This window comes from Stegostoma tigrinum, chromosome 3 (genome assembly GCF_030684315.1).
Source record: "Stegostoma tigrinum isolate sSteTig4 chromosome 3, sSteTig4.hap1, whole genome shotgun sequence".
NCBI lineage: Eukaryota > Metazoa > Chordata > Chondrichthyes > Orectolobiformes > Stegostomatidae > Stegostoma > Stegostoma tigrinum.
In genome coordinates this window covers 56988576-57012898 of record NC_081356.1, presented here as the reverse complement: position 1 = coordinate 57012898, position 24323 = coordinate 56988576, and the positions used below count along the sequence as shown (strand labels likewise).

Sequence of the window (24323 nt, the reverse complement as noted above, 5' to 3'; positions counted from 1 at the left end):
CACTTCCTACAGACTAAGGGGGTGGCCATGGGCACCCGCATGGGCCCCAGCTATGCCTGCCTCTTTGTAGGTTACGTGGAACAGTCCATCTTCCGCACCTACACAGGCCCCAAACCCCACCTCTTCCTCCGGTACATTGATGACTGTATCGGCGCCGCCTCTTGCTCCCCAGAGGAGCTCGAACAGTTCATCCACTTCACCAACACCTTCCACCCCAACCTTCAGTTCACCTGGGCCGTCTCCAGCACATCCCTCACCTTCCTGGACCTCTCAGTCTCCATCTCAGGCAACCAGCTTGTAACTGATGTCCATTTCAAGCCCACCGACTCCCACAGCTACCTAGAATACACCTCCTCCCACCCACCCTCCTGCAAAAATTCCATCCCCTATTCCCAATTCCTCCGCCTCCGCCGCATCTGCTCCCACGATAAGACATTCCACTCCCGCACATCCCAGATGTCCAAGTTCTTTAAGGACCGCAACTTTCCCCCCACGGTGATTGAGAACGCCCTTGACCGCGTCTCCCGCATCTCCCGCGACACATCCCTCACACCCCGCCCCCGCCACAACCGCCCCAAGAGGATCCCCCTCGTTCTCACACACCACCCTACCAACCTCCGGATACAACGCATTATCCTCCGACACTTCCGCCATTTACAATCCGACCCCACCACCCAAGACATTTTTCCATCCCCTCCCCTGTCTGCTTTCCGGAGAGACCACTCTCTCCGTGACTCCCTTGTTCGCTCCACACTGCCCTCCAACCCCACCATACCCGGCACCTTCCCCTGCAACCGCAGGAAATGCTACACTTGTCCCCACACCTCCTCCCTCACCCCCATCCCAGGCCCCAAGATGACATTCCACATTAAGCAGAGGTTCACCTGCACATCTGCCAATGTGGCATACTGCATCCACTGTACCCGGTGCGGCTTCCTCTACATTGGGGAAACCAAGCGGAGGCTTGGGGACCGCTTTGCAGAACACCTCCGCTCAGTTCGTAACAAACAACTGCACCTCCCAGTCGCAAACCATTTCCACTCCCCCTCCCATTCTCTTGATGACATGTCCATCATGGGCCTCCTGCACTGCCACAATGATGCCACCCGAAGGTTGCAGGAACAGCAACTCATATTCCGCCTGGGAACCCTGCAGCCATATGGTATCAATGTGGACTTCACCAGTTTCAAAATCTCCCCTTCCCCCACTGCATCCCTAAACCAGCCCAGTTCATCCCCTCCCCCCACTGCACCACACAACCAGCCCAGCTCTTCCCCCCCACCCACTGCATCCCAAAACCAGTCCAACCTGTCTCTGCCTCCCTAACCGGTTCTTCCTCTCACCCATCCCTTCCTCCCACCCCAAGCCGCACCCCCAGCTACCTACTAACCTCATCCCACCTCCTTGACCTGTCCGTCTTCCCTGGACTGACCTATCCCCTCCCTGCCTCCCCACCTACACCCTCTCCACCTATCTTCTTTACTCTCCATCTTCGGTCCGCCTCCCCCTCTCTCCCTATTTATTCCAGTTCCCTCCCCCCATCCCCCTCTCTGATGAAGGGTCTAGGCCCGAAACGTCAGCTTTTGTGCTCCTGAGATGCTGCTTGGCCTGCTGTGTTCATCCAGCCTCACATTTTATTATCTTGGAATCTCCAGCATCTGCAGTTCCCATTATTTCTGATACCTAAGATTGTGTTGTCTGTGATATTGTCCACGAGGTATGATTCTGTAAATACAATGTGTTAGGCTACTATTTGACTAGCCGGTGAGACAGCTCTGTCAATTTTGGCACTAGTTCCCAAATGTCAGTGAGGACTCTGCAAGATTGACAGTGCTGAATTTGCTGAGTTTATACCAACCGTTTCTACATATTGCTCTTACAAGTCATTATGGTATTTCATTCTGTAACTAATGTGATCCTTAATTAACAGACCTTTTCCTAGTTTCCTGTCATTCTGAAATGCTGCGCTTGCTTATTACCTGGTTATTTCACTACAAATTAACACATCTGTCCTTACATGATTCCTCACAAGCTCTCCAACATTCTTATTTACTTCTCTGCTTGAATGGCCTACTTCACCACTGTCACTGTCAATCTGCTCATCTGCATTGCAACCACTATCTCATCCATACAAACTAAAATGGGACCTTTTATACTGCCGCGTGGGAAGTTGAGTTGTGACCTTGTAGAGCTCTAGAAAATCATGATGGGCATAGATAAGATGAATAGTAGAGGTCTTTTCCCTACATAAGGGGAGTTCAAAACTTGAGGGCATAATTATAAGGTGAGAGGAGAAAGATTTAAAAAGAGACCTGTGGGGCAACATTTTCATACAGAGGGTGATTCATAAGTGGAATGAACTGCCAAAGGAAGTGGTAGATGTAGGTACAGTGATGACATTTACAAAACATTTGGATAGGTGCATGAATAAGAAAGGTTTAGAGAAATATAGGCTAATGCAGGCAAGTGGGGCTACTTTAGCTTGGGGAACTTGATCGGCACTGGCGTGCTGGACCAAAGGGTCTATTTCTGCGCTGTATGACTCTTTGTATAAAAGATCTTAAAATGTAATAGGCTAGATAGAAGACAAAGAATCTCAATTAGTATACACAAATTATTTTAGCAAAACAAAATTATAACTTGAAACACGTCACAATCTATAATGTAATGTTACATTAAGCAGTCAACAAGCATTTAAGGATATGAAATGTATTTCTGGTAAATTTTGTACTCAAGCCAAAAGATGCTATGAGAAGTGGAATGCATTTCAATCTCAGTGGCAGCCTCAAACACACAAACTAAAAACAGCATAGGCTGTGTCAGGTCAGCAGGGAATACAATTAGTTTTACACTGCACCAAAAAACACTGTTTCAACCAAAACCCAACTCAATCCATTGTTATCTCTTATTACAGGTAGTATTAAGTTCAAACTGTGGAGCTGGATGAACACAGGCAATATCTTAGGAGCACAGAAGCTGACGTTTCGGGCCTAGAACCTTCATCAAAAAAGGGGGATGGCCAGAGGGTTCTGAAATAAATAGGGAGAGGCAGATCGAAGGAGGATAGAGGAGAAGATAGGTGGAGAATAGATAAATCTCTAATTCGTGCCAAATTATCAAATATTGTATGCTATGAATTTATGGATACTAAAAAATAGTTTGAGTGCCTAAGTTCAATTTACTAAAACGATGGTAGACTAGTTAACTGTGTTGTAATTAAGTGCCTTTAGTTGATGTCTATAATAGACAATAGGTGCTGGAGTAGGCCATTCAGCCCTTCAAGCCAGTACCACCATTCATTATGATCATGGCTGATCATCCACAATCAGTATCCTGTTCCTGCCTTATGCCCATAACCCTTGATTCCACTATCTTTAAGAGCACTATCTATCTCTTTCTTGAAAGCATCCAGAGACTTGGCCTCCACTGCCTTCTGGGGCAGAGCATTCCATATATCCACCACTCTCTGGGTGAAGACGTTTCTCCTCAACTCTGTTCTAAATGGCCTACCCCTTATTTTTAAACTGTGTCCTCTGGTTCTGGACTCCCCCATCAACAGAAACATGCTTCCTGCCTCCACAGTGTCCAATCCCTTAATAATCTTATACGTCTCAATCAGATCCCCTCTCATCCTCCTAAACTCAAGCGTATACAAGCCCAGTCACTCCAATCTTTCAACATATGATAGTCCCGCCATTCCGGGAATTGACCTCGTGAACCTACACTGTACTCCCTCAATAGACAGAATGTCCTTCCTCAAACTGGAGACCAAAACTGCACATAATACTCCAGGTGCAGTCTCACCAGGGCCCTGTACAGCTGCAGAAGGACCTCTTTGCTCCTATACTTAATTCCTCTTGTTATAAAGGCCAGCATGCCATTAGCTTTCTTCACTGCCTGCTGTACCTGCATGCTTGCTTTCATTGCCTGATGTACAAGAACACCCAGATCTCATTGTACTTCCCCTTTCCTAACTTGACTCCATTTAGATAGTAATCTGCCTTCCTGTTCTTGCCACCAAAGTGTATAACCACACATTTATCCACATTAAACTGCATCTGCCATGCATCCGTCCACTCACCTAGCCTGTCCAAGTCACCTTGTATTCTCATAACATCTTCCTCACATTTCACCCTGCCACCCAGCTTTGTGTCATCAGCAAATTTGCTAATATTACTTCTAATGCCTTCATATATATCTTCATTAATGTATATTGTAAATAGCTGTGGTCCCAGCACCAAACCTTGTGGAACGCCACTGGTGACTGCCTGCCATTCCAAAAGGAACCCGTTTATCACTACTCTTTGCTTCCTGTCAGCCAGCCAATTTTCAATCCAAGTCAGTATTTTGTCCCCAATACCATGTGCCCTAATTTTGCTCACTAATCTCCTATGTGGGACTTTATGAAAGGCTTTCTGAAAGTCCAGGTATACTACTTCCACTGGCTCTCCCTTGTCCATCTTCATAGTTACATCCTCAAAAAATTCCAGAAGATTAGTCAAACACGATTTCACCTTCGTAAATCCATGCTGACTCTGACCTATCCTGTTACTGCTATCCAAATGATATGTAGATAATAAGTAGGGGATGTAAAAGAATACTGAACACAACACACTTTAATGCCATATCAATATACTTAGGCTCATTTCAATGCATCCCCAATCATTCACATCACTATACAGTAATACATTCCAGTCATTAAAACTATTGTGGTACAATAAAGATAGGTTTTATAGGTAAGTATTTTAACGGAGCAACTTGGCAAAGACTAGTTTAGAACTAGCATTGTGCAAAGAAAAATGATCTGTTTTGTCCTTAGTTTGGGAATGACTTAGTTAAACAAAAACTAAGGCCTGAACAAAGTATATGTCTGGAATGAGGGGCAATTAGGCAAAGCAGGAAGGATAAAAAGCTAAAACATATGGTAGAAAGGTAAAGAATGGCTAAGATTTAAAAAATGAACTTCATACGTTAAAACCTCGTAAGTGGTCAGGGAAGGGGAAGGGTACAATAGATACAGGAGCAGACAGGTAGTTTTGCAGCCATATGAGTGAATGCAGAGTAATACTTTATTTTAAAATTCACTCATGGGATGAGGGCATCACTCACTCGGCCAGCATTTACTGTATTTCCCAAAATGCCCAGAGTGCATTGTTGTGGATCTGGAGTCACACGTGGGGCAGACCAGGTAAGCATGGCAGATTTCCTCACCTAAATGACATTAGTGAGCCAGATGAGTCTTGATGACAGTTGGCAGTGATCAATTGCCATGGTGATTAGCTTCACTTTTGTTTTCACAGCCAGACTGCATTTTTTCTCTCCAACCTCCCCTATCTCCCAAAATCCCCTCCACCTTTCTCCATTCTTTCACTGCTCCGCCTGACAATGTTATGGCCCAGGTAAAAAACTTCCAACATATTAAGGAGATAGCCGAGCCTCAACTTTTATCTCACTTAGAGGCAAGCGCACCAGGCTTTAAGCAAAAGACACTTTAACTTTACACTACAATTAAAATCCAAACAAGAAAAGAAAGCATTAGCATAATTTTTAATTCTATTCTAAAACATTTAACCACTACTCATTAATAGTTCCAATAAAGCAGCATCTCATTAACACACCCTTGGCAAAGGCAAATTCAGCAAAACAGACTGCCCTCACTTGTTGTCACCTGTAATCCAGTAGAAAGAACACCAACAGAATGAGCAGCAGAGACAGAACCCAACCTTTTCCAGCAGAGAGACGGCCTTATCTCGCAGCTTCATTTCCAAAATCCCAACTTCAACCATTGAAAGCCAAACTAAAACAGAGTTTGTGAGAGCCTGACCCCACCCACTTGTGCTTCTTTTGTCTAATTTTTAAAAAACCCAAACCTATTTACTCTGCTTTACATATTGCAGATACCACAGCACCAGTCTTACAACACCCATCTTCAAGAGGAGCAGGACAGAACAAACCCCTCTTAAAGGCGCATACTGTCAAACACCCTCGGCCACACTCTCTCCCACTGTACCCCACTGCCCTTCAGGCCACTGCTCCCCTAAAGAAATGCAAAGATCAAGATGGCAGAGCAGGTAGCAGAGGCCATGAGGAGCCAGAGTTGCTACAGCAATACATGGCAGCTCAGGACAGCCACTCTCAGATAGGGTGGAATGAGGAAGCACATCTGGAACCTTCACAGCCATCCCGAATTCACCCTCAACAACAAAATGTCCAAATCTCAGAGGCCTGGATGAGGAGTTAGTGAGTCTGTGTGAGGGCCTGCTTGTGTGATTGAGTGTCCCAAGACTGGGAGTGAGCCAGGTACACATACACATAATCTTCCCCTTGTTCACCCTCACGAAAATAAAATCTACCCACAAAACTTGGGTCCTATTCTGTCTCCCTGCCTCTGCATCTTGACCAAAAAGGCAAAAGACAGCTGTTTTAAGACCATAAGACATACGAGTGGAAGTAAGGCCATTGGCCCATCGAGTCCACTCCGTCATTTAATCATGGCTGATGGGCATTTCAATTCCATTTACCCGCACTCTCCCCGTAGCCTTTAATTCCTTGTGAGATCAAGAATTTATCAATCTCTGCCTTGAAGACATTTAACGTCCTGGCCTCCACTGCGCTCCATGGCAATGAATTCCACAGGCCCACCACTTATGTTAGCTCTGCTGCATGATACATTTCAACAGTAATCTTTTTAAAAAATATTTGTTTGACATTTTTTAAAAAATCAAATTTAATGATGCACACGACCTCATCTTTCTGAAGCTTACTCACTGGCACAAGGCCATGAAAAGGTTGGACAAACTTGCCATAAACTATGAACTTGTATTTTATGTACCATTGCTGGTAGCAATGACTTGGGTAGAGAGGAGGATGTGATCCTGAAATCCAAATTTAAAGAGCTTGATAGGAAGTTAGAAAGCCAAAGATGCCGATATCCATCTTGACCTCCTCCAGAGGTTTCCACCATAGAGATGCCAATCTTCAGCCAATTTGATTGACACCATGTGATAGCAAGAAATGGTTGGAGGCACTGGATACTGCAAAGGTTACAGGCCCTGGCAACATTCTGGCAATAGTACTGAAGACATGTGTTGCCACTTCACTAGCCAAGTTGTTCCAGTACAGCAACAATACTGGCATCTACCCAACAATGTGGAAAATTGCCCAGGTATGTCCTATGCACAAAAAGCAGGACAAATTCAATGTGCTCAATTACTGCCCTATTAATCTACTCTCAATCATCAGTAAAGTGATGAAAAGTGTCACTAACAGTCCTATCACGCTGCATTTATTTATGAATAACCTGCTACCTTTCACTCCACTTAGGTTCTGCTAGAGCCACTCAGAGTCATACAGCCGTACAGCATAGAAATAGACCCTTCGCTTCAATTCAGACATAGTAGGAACTGCAGATGCTGGAGAATCTGAGATAACAAGATGTAGAGCTGGATGAATACAGCAGGCCAAGCAGCATCTGGGGTGCAGGAAAGCTGACGTTTTGGGCCCAGACCGCCCTTCAGAAATATGGGAGGGGAAGGGGGTTCTGAAATAATAGGGAGAGAGGGGGAGGCAGGTAGAAGATGGATAGAGGAGACTATAGGTGGAGAAGAGACAGACAGGTCAAAGAGGCGGGGATGGAGCCAGTAAAGGTGAGTGTTGATGGGGAATTAGGGAGGGATAGGTCAGTCCAGGGAGGACGGACAGGTCAAGGGGGCAGGATGAGGTTAGTAGGTAGGAGATGGGGATGGGGCTTGAGGTGGGAGGAGGGGATAGGTGGGAGGAAGGGCAGGTTAGGGAGGCAGGAACTGGCTGGGCTGGTTTTGGGATACAGTAGGGGGAGGGGAGATTTTGAAGCTTGTGAAGTCCACATTGATACCATTGAGCTGCAGGGTTCCCAAGTGGAATATGAATTCCTGTTCCTGCAACCTTCCGGTGACATCGTTGTGGCACTGCAGGAAACCCAGGATGGACATGTCGCCTGAGGAATGGGAGGGGAAGTTGAAATGGTTGGCGACTGGGAGGTGTTGTTTAGTGCGAACCGAGCGTAGGTGCTCTGCAAAGCGGTTCTCAAGCCTCCGAGGTGCCTATACACGGTTCACACTAAACAACTGCACCTCCCAGTCGCGAACCATTTCAACTTGTTATCTCTCTTCACTCCAATTCAGCTCTTTGATCGATGTTTGAACCAAGCCTATAATGAGGTCAGGAGCTATAGGGAGAGGTTGAACTCATCCATGCCAACCAGATATCCTATAATTAATCTAGTCCCATCTGGCTCCAAGCCCTTCCTATTCATATACCCGTCCAGATGCCTCTTAAAATGTTGTGATTTTACCAGTCTCCACCACTTCCTCTGGCAGTTCATTCCATATATGCATCACCCACTGCATGGAAATATTGCCCCTTAGGTCCCTTTTAAATCTTTCCCCTCTCATCTTAAACCTAAGCCCTCTCTGTTTGAATCTCACCCCACTCTGAGGAAAAGACCCTATCCATGCTCCTTATCATTTTATAAACCTCTATAAAGGTCACCCCTCGGCCTCCGATGTTCCAGGGAACATAGCCTCAGCCTATTCAGCCTCTCCCTACACCTCCTGACCTCATTACAGCTTCAGTTCAAACATCGACAAAAGGGCTGAATTCCATAGGTGAAGAGAGATTAATTTTTTTTCTATTCATTTCGTGGGATGTGGGCGTCACAGACTAGCCAGCATTTCTTGCCCATCCCCGGTTGCCCCCGAGAAGGTGGTGGTGAGCTACCTTCTTGAACCAGTGATAATGGGAACTGCAGATGCTGGAAAATCCAAGATAATAAAATGTGAGGCTGGATGAACACAGCAGGCCAAGCAGCATCTCAGGAGCACAAAAGCTGACGTTTCATTGCTTGCTTTCATTGACTGATGTACAAGAACACCCAGATCTCATTGTGCTTCCCCTTTACCTAACTTGACGCCATTGAGATAGTAACCTGCCTTCCTGTTCTTGCCACCAAAGTGTATAACCACACATTTATCCACATTAAACTGCATCTGCCATGTATCCGTCCACTCACAAAGCCTGTCCAAGTCACCCTGTCTTCTAATAACATCCTCCTCACATTTCACACTGCCACTCAACTTTGTGTCATCAGCAAATTTGCTAATATTACTTCTAATGCCTTCATATATATCATCATTAATGTATATTGTAAATAGCTGCAGTCCCAGCACCGAACCTTGTGGAACGCCACTGGTCACTGTCTGCCATTCCAAAAGGGATCCGTTTATCACTACTCTTGGCTTCCTGTCAGCCAGCTAATTTTCAATCCAAGTCAGTATTTTGCCCCCAATACCACGTGCCCTAATTTTGTTGACCAATCTCCTATGCGGGACTTTATCAAAGGCTTTCTGAAAGTCTAGGTACACTACATCCACTGGTTCTCCCTTATCTATCTTCATAGATACATCCTCAAAAAATTCCAGATTAGTCAAACACGATTTCCCCTTCGTAAATCCATGCTGTCTCTGACTTATTCTGTTACTGATATCCAAATAAGTCGTAATTTCACCTTTCAGAATTGACTCCAGCATATTTCCCACCACTGACGTCAGGCTAACCGGTCTATAATTTCCTGTTTTCTCTCTCCCTCCTTTCTTGAAAAGTGGGGCAACATTTGCCATCATCCAATCCGCAGGAACTGATCCTGAATCCATAGAACCTTGGAAAATAATTACCAATGCGCCCACAATTTCTAGAGCCACCTCCTTAAGTACCCTGGGACACAGACCATCAGGTCTCGGGGATTTATCGGCCTTCAGTCCTAACAATCTATCCAACACCATTTCCTGCCTAATTTAAATACCCTTCAGTTCATCCATTACCCTAGGTCCTTCAGCCACTATTGCATCTGGGAGATTGCTTGCGTCTTCCCTAGTGAAGACAGATCCAAAGTACCTATTCAACTCTTCTGCCATTTCCTTGCTCCCCATAATAAATTTACCCATTTCTGACTTCAAGGCCCCAATTTTAGTCATAAGCATTTTTTTTCCCCACATACCTAAAAAAGCTTTTACTATCCTCCTTTATATTTTTGGCCAGTTTGTACAACAAAGTGTTGTAAAACATGTGGCACCAGAGAACCAGCCTAGTTCGTCCCTTCCCCCCACTGCATCACACAACCAGCCCAGCTCTTCCCCTCCACCCACTGTATCCCAAAACCAGTCCAACCTGTCTCTACCTCCCTAACCTGTTCTTCCTCTCACCCATCCCTTATCCCACCCCAAGCCGCACCTCCATTTCCTACCTACTAACCTCATCCCACCTCCTTGACCTGTCCGTCTTCCCTGGACTGACCTATCCCCTCCCTACCTCCCCACCTATACTCTCCTCTCCACCTATCTTCTTTTCTCTCCATCTTCGGTCCGCCTCCCCCTCTGTCCCTATTTATTCCAGGACCCTCACCCCATCCCCCTCTCTGAAGAAGGGTCTAGGCCCGAAACGTCAGCTTTTGTGCTCCTGAGATGCTGCTTGGCCTGCTGTGTTCATCCAGCTTCACACTATATTATCTTGGCACCAGAGGGCATTGGAAACATTAATGATGAAAGCAAATGCCAAAATAGCGGATCAATGTCATGAGAAACCATATCTAGAGGCCACTCAGAATTAAAATCCTAAGCAACCAGGTGCACATACCAAATAAGTTCAAGACAAGAGCTACAAAATGTCTAGTTGACCTAGAGGGGCAGGTAATAAGCATGACCAAAACATCACAGACAAGATTAGTCGACATTCAGCATTGTTAACATTAAAGAATGTATTAGTACCAATGGAAGCCTTTACAATTATCTAAATTTTACAATCACAGATGAAGGGTCAGGATAAGCTACTTGCAAAATAGCACATCAGTGCAGGTGTAAACATCTTTCCTCTTCTTACGTTAAAACGTATGCATGCAGATAAGTGGCATGTGTCGGTTTCACCATCCAAAGCCAAACTCACCATTTACAATACGTACAAATAATCACTGCAACAGCTTTATCTATGTTGACTCCAGATATCTTATGTCGTGATCACCATGAGTGCAGTGATTGCAGTCCTATTGGCATGGAATGGCCGATCCTTGGTTACCAATTTCAGTATCAATTCAAGAGCCACAAACTGCAAATAATGCAACTGGAAACCCCATGCTTACATGGGAGGCAGACTATTTAAACTCTACAAATCAATGCAGGTCATCAGCCAGCAGGAAAAGCACAAGTTGAACCAAACCTACTTGGGACTCCAGACCCACAACAATGTGGCTGACTTTCATCTATCCTATGAAATGGCCTACCTAGTCAGATGTATCAATCACTATAAAGTCTCAACAAAAAAACAAAACCTGGATGCACTGCCTGGCATTGACCTAGGCACTGAAAAAAAAAACATAGGCAGAAATAGCCCTGTCAACCTTGTAATGCCTTCTTTACTAACATCCAGGGGCTAGTACCAAAATTGGCTGGGCTGTCTCACAGACTAATCAAGCAACAGACTTACATTCACATAATCATACCCGACAGACAATGTACCAGACACCATCCTCACCACCATGGATATGTCCTGATCCAGACCCAGCAGAGGTGGTGGCACAGTGGTATACAGTCTGGAGAGTGTTGCTCTAGGAGTCCTCAACATTGTCTCTGGAAACGATGAACTTGATAAGGTTCCACACAAAAGGTTAGTACACAACATAAAGATTTAAGAGTTGGGTATCATATATTAGAATGGATACACTGTTGGCTAATGGACAGGAAATGGAGAATAAGTATAAATGGGGCACTTCCAAGTGACAGTCTGTAACAAAGGTGTGGCATGTTTGCTCAGTGGTTAGCACTGCTGCTTCACAGCACAAGGGGCCCAAGTTAGATTGCACCCTTGGGTGACTGGGTGGAGTTTGTACATTCTTCCCTAATCAGAGTGGGTTTCCACTGGGTGCTCTGGTTTCCTCCCACAGCCCAAAGATGTGCAAGCTAGGTGGACTGACCATGCTAAATTACCCTGTAGTGTATTGGGAGTTGAGCCTGAGTGGGGCGCTGTGGAGGGTCAGTGTGGACGTATTGGGCCAAATGGCCTGTTTCCACACTGAAGGATTCGTTTGATTCTAAGTCACATAGATTCAAGTTAAACATTGGCAATGACTGCCATAAACTTCCTCTCTCATTTGATGAATTAGTAGTCCTCCATGTTAAGCAACATTTGGCAGCAGCACTCAGGGTGGCAAACGCGCAAAATATACCTGGTTCGGGTGTTTCAATATTATCTACTGAGTAACTTGGCAGCAGCACTACAGATTGAGGTGGTCGGCTCCTGAAGGATATAGCTACTCGACTGCATCTAGGTGAGGGAAAAGTATTTGACCTCATCTTTACTAATCTACCTGCTGCAGTTGTATCTACCCATGACAGCATTAGCAAAAGTGGCCACCGCACAATCCTTGTGAAAATGAAGTCCCATCTTCAAATTGAGAATGCCCTATATCATATTGTGGCGCTATCACTGTGCTACATGGGACAGATTTCAAACAGATCTAGCAAATCAAGACTGGGCAGCCTTGAAGCGCTGTAGGCCATCAACAGCAGCAGAATTCTTTTCCAGCACAACCTGCAACCTCATGGCCCAGCATTTCCTCCAGTCAACCTCTATCACCAAGCAAGGGAATCAACCCTTGTTCAATCGAGAGTGCAAGAGGGCATGCCAGGAGCAATGCCAAGAATACTTTAAAAAAAGAGAGGTGCAAGCCTAGCGAAGCTACCAAACAGGATTGCTTGCATGTCAAACAGCATAAGCAGTAAGTAATAAGACAGAGCCAAGCAAACTCACAACCAACGGATCAGACCTAAGCCTGGCAGTCCTGAATGGTGATGGACAATTAAACAACTCACTGGAGGATAAGGCTCCAGTTATCTCTGTCCTCAATGATGGAAGAGCCCAACTCATTGTGCAAAAGATAATGCTGAAGCATTCGCAACAATCCTCAGCCAGCAGTGCTGTGTGGATGATCCATCTTCACTTCTTCCAGTGGTCCCTAGCATTACAGTCACCAGCATTCAGCCAATTCAATTCACTTTACATGATATCATGAAACTGTCGGAGGCACTGGATACTACAAAAGGTCGTGGGCGCTGACAACATTCTAACAATTGTACCAAAGATTTGTGCTCCAAAACTTGCCATTCCCCTAGCCAAGCTATTCAAGTACAGTTACAACACTGGCATCCAGCCAACAATGTGGAAAACTGCCTAAGTATGTCTTGTACACAAAGCACAACAAATCCAACCAGCCAATTAGCAGCCCAGTCTACTCTTGATCATCAGTAAAAAGTGATGGAAGGTGTCATCACCAGTGCAATCATGTAGCACCTGCTCAGTGATGGAGAATTTGGGTTCTGCTAGCGCCATTCAGCTCTGGGCTTCATTGCAACCTTGGTTCAAACACAGGCAAAAGAGATGAATTCCACACATGAGGTGAGAGTGACAACCCTTAACATCAAGGTTATATCTGACTGAGTGTGGCATTAAAAAGCTCTAGAAAAACTTCAATGGGTATCAGAGAGCTCTCTCTCTTCTGGCTGGAGTTATACCTGGCACATAGAAAGATGGCTATGGTTGTTGGAGTTCAGGCATTTCATTTCCAGGGCATCTCTGCAGGAGTTCCTCACAGCAGTGTCCTAGGCACAAACATCTTCAGCTGTTTCATCGATGACTTTGCTTCCAATGTTAGAAGTGGGGATGCTCACCAACAATTGCACAACGTTCAGCACCATGCCTGACCCATCAGATACTGAAGCATTCGATGTTTAAACAAGGTCTGAACAATATCCAGGCTTGGGCTGACAAGTAGCAATCAACATTCAGGTCACAAAAATGCCAGGCAATGACCATCTCCAATAAGCTGCAATCTAACCACTGCCCTTTGACATTCAATGGTGTTATCATCACTGAATCCCCACTATCAATATCCTCGGATTTACCACTGACCAGGAATTCAACTGGACTGAGTAATACTGCAGGGAGTAACTCACCTCCTGACTCCCTAAAAGGAGTGTGCTGGAATACTCGCCACTTGCCTGGATGGATACAGATCCAGTAACACTGAAGAGGCTTGGCATCATCCAGGACAAAGCAGCCCATTTGATTGGCACCACATCCACAAGCTTCCACTGTCTCCACTACTGATGCTCAGCAGCAGCAGTGGATACTACCTACAAGATGCTCTGCATAAATTTCAAAGATCATTAAACAGTACCTTCCAAATGCATGAGCACTACCATCTAGAAGGACAAGGGCAACAGGTACAAAGGAACGCCATCACCTGCAAGTTCCACTTCAAGTCACTCACCATCCTGACTTGGAAATATATCACTGGTTCTTCACTGGTGTTGGGTCAAAATTCTGAAATCCCCTCCATAAAGGAATTGTGGATCAATTCACAGCGCTTAGATTGTAAAGGGAGATCATCACCACCTTCCCATGAGCAACTTGGGATGAGCAGTAAATGCTGGCCAGCCAGCAACACCCATATCTCATGAATGAATTTTAAAAATTACTCAACTTGAACACTGAACAGAAAATTTGAGTACAACGTCCAACTGATGGCACATGCAATCTAGCATCAATCATCAGAATATGCTCAGAAGCAATATTGCATCAAGTACAAACATCAAATGGCATGACAGTGCAATGAAAGAGATGCCAAATCAGAATCTAGCATGCCATGAATATTATTGGCTACTTATCAGCCCAAGCCTCATCGATGTGCATGTTTTCTTCCATATGAACACGGACTCCTTCATATCTTACCAAGTTGAGAATGAAACTGCACACAATCATCAACAAATGTACCCAATTCTGAACTCATGATGGAGGAAAAGTAATTGATGATGTAGCTGAAGATGGTTGGACCTAGGATACGGCCCACTATACGGCCTCTAACAAGGGTATCCTTCTCTCTTTTCCGAAGTATAACTCCACCCATGCTTCACACTGATTTACCCTTTTCCTCTTCCATGCCATATAGAAGACATTCAATTATTTATCTTACCATCACTCAATCACATCGCCTGCAGGGGTAAAATAAAATTGTTGCATATTACATGCAACTGACCACAGGAGGGAGCTCCCAAACCTCAGTAGCTAAGCATTATCGAGACAGCTCATGAAGAGACTTGCTAAAGAGAATAGTTCTTATGAAGCGAATAGCTGTTGCTGTGGGAAGTGTGAGATCAAGAGCACTGTGCGTGGACTAGATTACTGATAAGTTTCCCACACTGTTGGCCTGAAAACAGAGGTACAAACTCCAATGCCTGTTATCTTCCTAGCCCCAGAGAATGACATCTACCAATTATTGGCTTCTTTCCTCCTCTGATGATTTATTAAAGGAGTGAGGAGTATAAGCAGAAGAAATTGATGACAATCAACTAGTGAGAGTTACAGCTCCTTGGTACTGAGTTCTTCAGACACGAGTATATTTCACACCTTTGTACCACTTTATCAGTGCCACACAGAGAAGACACTGAAATACCAAACAGTAACATACAATGTGACAAAATAATCTCCCACAAACCTGACACTTGGATGTCAGCTATAAAATGCATGGAAGTGTTTTTTCAGAAAAGCATCTGTAAGCATTAAAAGTAGTATGGAGAAGACTAGGTAGATTTTGTGCACTTAGGAACACATTGCGCTGTTTTGTTTTCACTGGTGGAGGTTAGATTCACACAGAAAGAGTGCACTTGCATGCTGCTGCCATTTTGATTTTGTGATGATTTTGACAGAAGGTACCAAGGGCAGCTTTGTATGGCAAATAGTGTTCTATTGGAATGATATTTATTAGTGGCGGGGGGACAAAGAAACAATACAGGCCCATGAGTATGGAATACAAGAGACTGTCTATTAGGAATGTCATAACTGACATAGGGGAGGCTAAAAATTCTGCCTAGTCTTGAAAGGAACTCGATTTTATTCCTTCATGGGAGGTGGACATTGCAAGCAATTTGTTGCTAGACTTAATCCTCCTTGAGCTGAGTGGCCTGCTAAGCCATTTTAGAAGACAGATGGGTCAACTACATTGCTGGGGGTTTGGAGTAGAGAGTATGCCAAACTTGGCAAATATGGCAAATTTCCTTCCCTAATACACATCTATAAACCAGTGGTTTTGTTTTTTGTTTATAATAATTGGTGTTTGTTTCCTGGTCACGATTACTGAGATTAGCTTTCAATTTTAGACTTTATTAATTGAATTTAAGTCTCCCCAGTTGTCATTCTACAAGTTTAACCCTTGTCTCCAAGGCATCAGACTATGCTTCTAGGTTACTAGGCCAGTAACATTACCTTCTGCCACTGTCTCCCCATGACAAGGACCACACAGAGCAAACTCACCAAAATGAAACTAGGGCTTAAAATGTTAAATTATAGGGTTTGCATGACCTGTTCTGGGGTGGTCTATTCGGTGGCCTTAAAATGTTAACAGAATTCAATAGCACAGTAGGCAAGAAAGACCTTCCCTTCGACAAGGGAAACCCAACACAAGGAGAAATTTGAAAATCTGAGTCGCTATGCAAGAGTGAAAAATCAAAAAAATATTTTTTCAAAGCAAGATGGAAATCTGACTTCTGACTCAAAAAAGGCTGAATTGTGTTAGGCATGACTTATCTAATCATGCAGGAAGCTGACTGGTGACTGCATGTAAACAAGACTGAGGCAGCAGCAAGTTCATAATACAGTAGTTTCATAAGCACCAGAAAATTCGACAATAGCTTTTTTACAAGTCCAGGAAAAATTATTTTTGCTTTTTGTGCTAAAAACATCCAAGATTAGTTACCTCATACTGCTGAAATTCCCACCCCCATTCACCCCCCAAAAAATGGTTGTTAGGAACACAAGAACAAGAGTAAGTTGTTCACCCATTAAGCACTGCCCTTCAATACAATATGGCTGATAGGGTAACTAAAAGCATTGAGGTATTCAATCTCCATAGCCCTGTAAATCACTAATCAGAAAGGTATCATATTCAAAAGGCTGATTCCCATAGTTGCTACGGTAGAGAATTTCAAAGGTTCACAAGCCTCCAAGTAAATTAATTTATTCTCATTTTGGACCAAAGTGGCATCCTATTATTTTTAAACTTTGCCTATTGGTTTTAGACTCTCCATCTAGGAGAAATATCTTGCATTGTATCTACGCCATCCATACCTTTAAGTATTTTACAGATTTCAATGGGATCAACTCTCATTTTTCGAAACTCTAAAGAATACAGGTCCTGTTTATGCAAACTGTCTTCATAGGACAGTCCACTATCATGGAAACAAGTCTGATGAAACATTATTGCACTCTCTCTATGGCAAAATATGTATCCTGAGATAAGGACTCCATGTGCAGTCTAACCAAGCTCCCATAAAACTAAAACAAGACTTCACTAAGTCTGTACTAAAATCGTCTTGCAATAATGGCTAACATTCCATTAATCTTCCTAATAGTTTGTTATTTTTGCACATTATCCTTGTTGGTAATTTTCTGAAGGCTATCGACACCCTTTGCACACGTACTTTTTTTTAAACTTCTTGCTATTTAAGAAATACTTTGCACATCAGCTCCTCAATGTGGATAACCTCATACTTCTCCACATTATATTGCATCTGCCTTTTTTTGCCCATTCACTAAGCCTTCCCAAATATGTCAGGAAATGTTTTACATTTTCCTCGCAACACGCATTCCCACTTAGCTATGTATAATCTGCAAATTTGGAAATATTACACTTGGTCCCCAACACCAAATCGTTGATTGTGAACAGGTGAAGCCCAAATACTGATCCTTGCAGTACCCCACTAGTCACAGGTTGCCAACGTGCCCAACGTAATCTACATTGTACAAATGTAATCTACATTGACCTCAGAAAGATATTTGACAAGATGGGAAGCTAGAATCCCATTGGATCTAGAGTAATTTGGCAAATTGGATCCAAAGTTAGCCTAATGGCAGAAAGGTGATATGCAAAGGATGCTTTTGTGACTGAAGGGCTGTGTCTACTGATGTACTACAGGATGCTGTGCAGAGACCCTTACTGTTTGTTATATATATTAATGATCTAGGCATGAATTTAGGAGGTAAGGTCAGCAAGGAGACAAAAATTGGCTGGGTGGTAAATAGCAATGAGGAAAAGTGTGAGGTGATAAATTTTGGGAAGATTAACAAGGCATGTAGAATGGTAGGACCATGGGTAGTGCAAAGGAGAGAAACCTTGGACATGTCTGTCCACAGATATTTGCAAGCAGCAAGACTGGTAGATAATGTGGTTAAGGCGGCATTTGGAATTGCGTGCCTTTATTAATTCAGGCATTGAATAAAAGTACAAAGGAGATTGTGATAGAGCTTTGTGCTATCTTAGTTAGGCCACAGCTGAAATACTGTATGCATTTCTCGTCACTAACATATAGAAGGATGTGCTCGCTTTAGAAAGAGTGCAGAGGAGATTCATCGGGATGATGCCTGGCTGGAGAAGCTTCGAAGACAGACTCGATAGGCTGTTGTTTGCCTTGGAGCAGAGAGACTGAGGAGGATCTAATGGAGGAGTGCTCTAGATGGGGAGAAATGCTTCCCCTGAATTGACAGGTCTATTACCAAGGGGGATAGTTTTAAAGTAAGGTAGTACAAGATTTAGAAAAGCTTTTTTTCTCCACTCAGAGGGTAACAAGTGTCTAGAACACATTGTCTGAAAGGAGTGGAAATGTTTAAGACATTGAAGAACTATTCAGGTGAGCACTTAAAACCAAAGCACAAATGACAATTGCCAAGCACTAGAAAATGGAACACAAGCAGATAGATGTTTGATGTTCGATGTGGAAACAAGAGACAGAGGGGCCTTGTCTTTGCAAGAAACAAAAACACAGCTATCTATCTACTGACCGATCAAAATTGATTTCCTACAAACTTGAGGTAACATATTGTTGTTGAATACAATTCTGTTGCACTCAACAAAGAGTGCAGGAGGGTATGCTAAGAGCAGTACCAAACATACCCAAAATTGAAGTTCCAATCTGGGATGAATACAAGACTACTTGCATTCCAAACAGCAGGCACAGCACACAATAGACAAGGTGAAATGAACGCACAATCTACAAGTCAGATCTAGACTTTGCAATCCTGCCTCATGAATAGTGGTAAAGAAGCAAATAAAGGAGATGGGCCTCCACAAATATCTTCGCCATTAAGATGGGAGATCTAAGCATAATAATGCAAATGAGAAGGCTGAAATATTTGCTTCTATCTTCCGACAGAAGTGCTGAATGGATAATCCACTTTTTCCTCTTCCCAAGATCCCAAGCTTCACAACTGCCAGTCTTCAACCAATTCAATTGGTGACATCAAGAAACAGCTGAATGCAAAGACAATGGGCCTTGGTAACATTCAGGCAACAGCAGCACCCCTAGCCAAGCCACTGCGGTACAGTTACAACACTGGCATCTAACTGACATTGTGGAACATTGTTCAATATATCCTGTGCACAAGAAAGCAGGACAAATTCAACACAGCCAATTACTATCCTATCCATCTACTCATAGTCAGCAAAGGGATGGAAGGAGTAGTAGTCGGTGTTCTGAAGTGAAACTTTCAAAGAAGTTACCTGATCACTAACTTTCAGTTTAGGCTTTATCAGAGCCATCCAGCTCCTTCATTACAGCCTTTGCTCAAACATGGACAGAAGAATTGAGCTTCAGGGGTGAGGTGAGCACAACTGCCCTTGAAATCAAGTTACCTTTTGACCAAGGATGGTATCAAGAACCAGTAGCAAAACTTAAGTCAATGAAATTAGTAAAATCAAGTCTACAGTCCACATCAAATGGTAGAACAGAATCAAAGGACTGAACTGCCTGATCCTGTTCCTGTTTGCTATGTTTCTACCATAAAAGGAAGAAGGTTGTAGTTGTTGGAGATCAATCATCTCAGTCTCAGGACACCTCTGCAGGTGCTCTTCAAGAAAATACCCTAGGCCCAAATATCTTCAGCTGCATCAACAATGACCTTACGTTCAGAGAAGGGGATGTTCACTGACAATTATATAATGTTCAGCATCATTCAGCCCTTCACGTCTGCACCACCATTCAATATGACCATGGCTGATCATGCAATTTCAGCATTCCACTGCCACTTTCTCTCTATACCCCTTGATCCCTTTAGCCTCAAGGGCCATGTCCAGCTCTCTCTTGAATAGATCTAATGAACAGGCCCCAACAGCTTCCTTCAGTCGAGAATTCCATAGGTTCACAACTCTGGAGTGAAGGAATTTTTCCTAATCTCAGTCCTGAATGTCTTACCCCTTATTCTTAGACTGTGACTCCGAGTTCTGGATCTCCCCAGCATTAGGAACATTCTTCCTACATTAGCCTGTCCAGTCCCATCAGGATTTTAACATCCTGATTCACTTTGGGAGGAATAATAGGAAGGCAGAATACCGGGTCAATGGAAAGATTCTTGGTAGTGTGGACGTGCAGAGGGATCTTGGTGTCCAAGTACATAGATCCCTGAAAGTTGCCACCCAGGTTGATAGTGCTGTTAAGGTGGCTTATGGTGTGTTAGGTTTTATTGGTAGGGGAATTGAGTTCCAGAGCCGGGATTTAATGCTGCAACAGTACAAAACCCTAGTGCAGCCTCATTTGGAATACTGCGTGCAGTTCTGGTTGCCCCATTACAGAAAGGGTGTGGGAGCATTGGAAAAGGTGCAGAGGAGATTTACCAGGATGTTGCCTGGTCTGGAGCGCAGGCCCTATGAAGAAAGGCTGAGGGACTTGGGTCTATTCTCACTGGAGAGAAGGAGGCTAAGAGGGGATTTAAGAGAGACATACAAGATGATCAGAGGATTCGATAGGGTAGACAGTGAGAGTCTTTTTCTGAGGATGATGACTTCAGCTTGTACAAGGGGGCATAGCTACAAATTGAGGGGTGATAGATTTAAGACAGATGTCAGAGGCGGGTTCTTTACTCAGAGCGTGGTAAGGGCATGGAACGCCCTGCCTGCCAATGTAGTTAACTCAGCCACATTAGGGGCATTTAAACAGTCCTTGGATAAGCACAGGGATAATGATGGGATAGTGTGGGGGGGGATGGGCTTAGATTTATTCACAGGTCGGCACATCAAGGGCCGAAGGGCCTGTTCTGCGCTGCATTGTTCTATGTTCTATCCCCTCTCATTCTTCCAAATTCCAATGAGTACAAACCCAGTCAATCCAGTCTTTCTTCATACGTTAGTCCTGCCATCCTGGGAATTACTCAGGTGAACTGACACTTGGCTCCCTCAACAGCAAGAATGTCCTTTTCAGACTAGGCAGCCAAAAATGCACACAATACTTAAGGAATGGCCTCACCGAGGCCCTGCAGCAAGAAATCGCTATTCCTATACTCAAATCCTCTCATTACAAAGACCAGCAGGCCATTAGCTTTTCTCACCCTCTGCTGCACATGCATGCCAACCTTCAGTAACTGTTCCACTAAGACACCCGGCTCTCGTTGTACCTCACCTTTTCCTAAAGTGCTGCTATTCTGCTGCCTTCCTGTTTTTTCCCCACCAAAGTGGTTAACCTCACAGCTATGCATATTATTTGCACTTGCCCACTCAGCCACTTGTCAAAGTCACCCTGCAGTCTCTTAGCGTCCTCCTCACAGCACACACTGCCACCCAGCTTAGCTTCACCTGCAAATTTGTAGATATTGCATTCAATTCCTTCATCCAAAACATTAATGTATATTGTGAACAGTTGGCATCCTAGCACAGAAAGCTGCGGTACACCACTCGACACTGCCTGCAACTCTGAAAAGGGCCTGTTTATTCGAATTCTCTGCTTTCCGTCTGCCGACCGATTCTCCATCCACCTCAATACATTAACTCTGATACATCGGCTGTAATTTGGCCTACTTATCTCTTGTCTGAGACCTTAATCAAAAGGCTTTTGACAGTCCAGATACACAACATCTACCTGATTCATTATTGTCCACTCCACTGGTCACAATACTCAGAAAATTCTAGAAGATTTGTCAAGTTTGAATCCCCTTTAGTGAATCCGTGCTGACTTGGATTGATCCTGTCACCACGGCCCAATGCTTGATTATTCAATAATCAATAAGTTTTATTGAGGTATTTAAAATAATGAGAATATTAAATCTGGTCGACATGAACAGAATATTTGTTTGGAGTTCTGAAGCAATCAGTGTATTCAAACGCAGCCTCTGCTTTTTCGCTGTACGGTTGATGCCAGACCTGCTGACTTTCTCCAGCTTTGTGTTTATTTCAGATTTTCAGCATCCACAGTATTTCAGCCTTTATTGGTGACAGGATCAATCCAAGTCAGCATGGATTCACAAAAGGGGAAATCAAACTTGACAAACCTTCTGGAATTTTCTGAGTATTGTGACCAGTGGAGCGGACAACAGTGAATCAGGTAGATGTTGTGTATCTGGACTGTCAAAAGCCTTTATTGTATGGCAGACACAGACGTGGGCCGATGTCGGCAGCATAGGTTACATAAACATAAGGCTAGGATGGATGTCACTGGATCCGAAACTTTACACTGATTTTTTTTCTTCACAGATGCTGCCAGACCTGCCGAGTTTTCCAACAGCTTCTGTTTTTGCCCTGGATGTCAGATGGCATTTATTTTCACGGAAATATCGTCTCATTGAACTACTTTTGTCTAAGACAATTTGCTGCAAACGTTCAAAAGAATGCAAACTAGACTACAAATTGAATGTAAATGCTGAATGGGAAGTTGAGGTCTTTTTAAGGCCCTCAATGAATTTCCCAGAGCTCGACCCCACTGGTTTGGTCCAGGGTTCTGGTTTCATTTTCGCATCCTGGCTAACCTTAATGTGTATTTTAAACAAAATACTGCTTCCTGTCTGTTGAATTGAAAACACCTGCTACAAACATTGCCTACAAAGCGAGTTAGATCTTGTTCACCATTTCTTTCAGGAAGAATATATCGTGCAGAATATGATTCTGCAGAAACATCGAGACGGACAACATTCAGGGGAAACTTTAGTGCCTTTGAATCTCGAACGAGACAGTAATGTGAGTACAATTGTCCAAGTTACTCACCTACAAAGTCATTCACTCAATCGGCCAGAACCCGGAAGCAACGCTCGAGCTTCCCGCCCGCTTTGATTGACAACTGCAGCCTCGGCTCAACCCAGCAACGAACACCGCCCTTCCGACTGTCTTGTACTGCAGTCGTTTTCGTCAGTCGGGTTATTGAGGGGGTTTGGGGTCGGGGGTCGTTCATTTGAAGCCTCCAGTATGTAATTTCAAAGAACGTACTGTAAACAATCAACAGCCATGACTCGTGAAAGGACTGCAATGAATCACTTGTTCTTATGGGCGTGTATTTTTAACGGCCGTCTCCAGCAATGGTTAGCTATCTTGAGCGCTATTTGAGAGAATTCTGCACCACTGTACAAGAAATGTGTGCTAAAAGTAAGCCTCACCTTTCCAAGAAACTGAATAAGCATTAAATGCCAGCTTTATGGTTCACTGAAGTATGAAGAGTTTTTTTTCCCCACAATATATTGATATTTGCGAAGCGTTTGGAGTTTTAGCACACACTGACAACCTTGGCAGTTTTTGTTTTCTGGTACCATTTGTAAACATAGAGATTTGTTAAACTAACTAACTTTGCAACTTGTCCTGGAGGAATATAAACTCAACCTTCACCTATCCTAGGTACTCATCTTTTTTTCGTAGGTAGACATTTTCTGATCAACTTGCCCAGAGATGTTATAAAACACCTCTGGAGTACATAGGACTTGAACTCAGGCCTGCAGGCTATAAGAGATGGTGTTTCTGTGACATTGATGTTTTCATTGTTTTTATTGGCAGTCATTGTGGAACTGGAAAGTGCCATCTAAGTTAATTCATTGTATTCGATAAATAGTTCATAAGGTGTGCAGATAGCAATTGGGATGGGTTAGTGATTCCGAGTCGGCTCATGACAGAATTCCAGAATTGTTATGGTGCAAGAGTGAGCCATTCAGCCCATTGTATCAGTACCAGCTGTCTGAATGAGCATTATGACTTAGTACCATTTTCCCATTCTTTCTCTATAACCCTGCAAATTATTCCTATTTGAATAATCATCCAATGACCTCTCAGATGTCTTCATTGAATCTGCCTTCACCACACTTACAGGCAGGCAATTCCATACCTTATCTACTTGCTATGTAAACAAATTTATTCATGCATCACATTTACTTCTTTTGCAAATCACATTAAATTTGTGCCTGTCATTCTTAATCTGATTATAACCAATAACAGTTTCTCTCTATCT

The 24323-nt window shown here is 43.7% G+C and overlaps 1 protein-coding gene across 3 annotated transcripts in view; it reads right to left on the bottom strand.

The window, feature by feature from the left end:
- The window catches only part of fancc (FA complementation group C), a 175910-nt gene extending 152568 nt beyond the window's left edge, over nucleotides 1–23342 (bottom strand). For all 3 annotated transcript variants that reach the window (XM_048528327.2, XM_048528328.2, XM_048528329.2), the window contains exon 1: nucleotides 23099–23342. The gene's annotated coding sequence lies outside the window, so the exon portion shown is untranslated. The remainder of the gene's footprint in view (nucleotides 1–23098) is intronic.
- Between the last annotated feature and the right edge of the window lie 981 nt (nucleotides 23343–24323).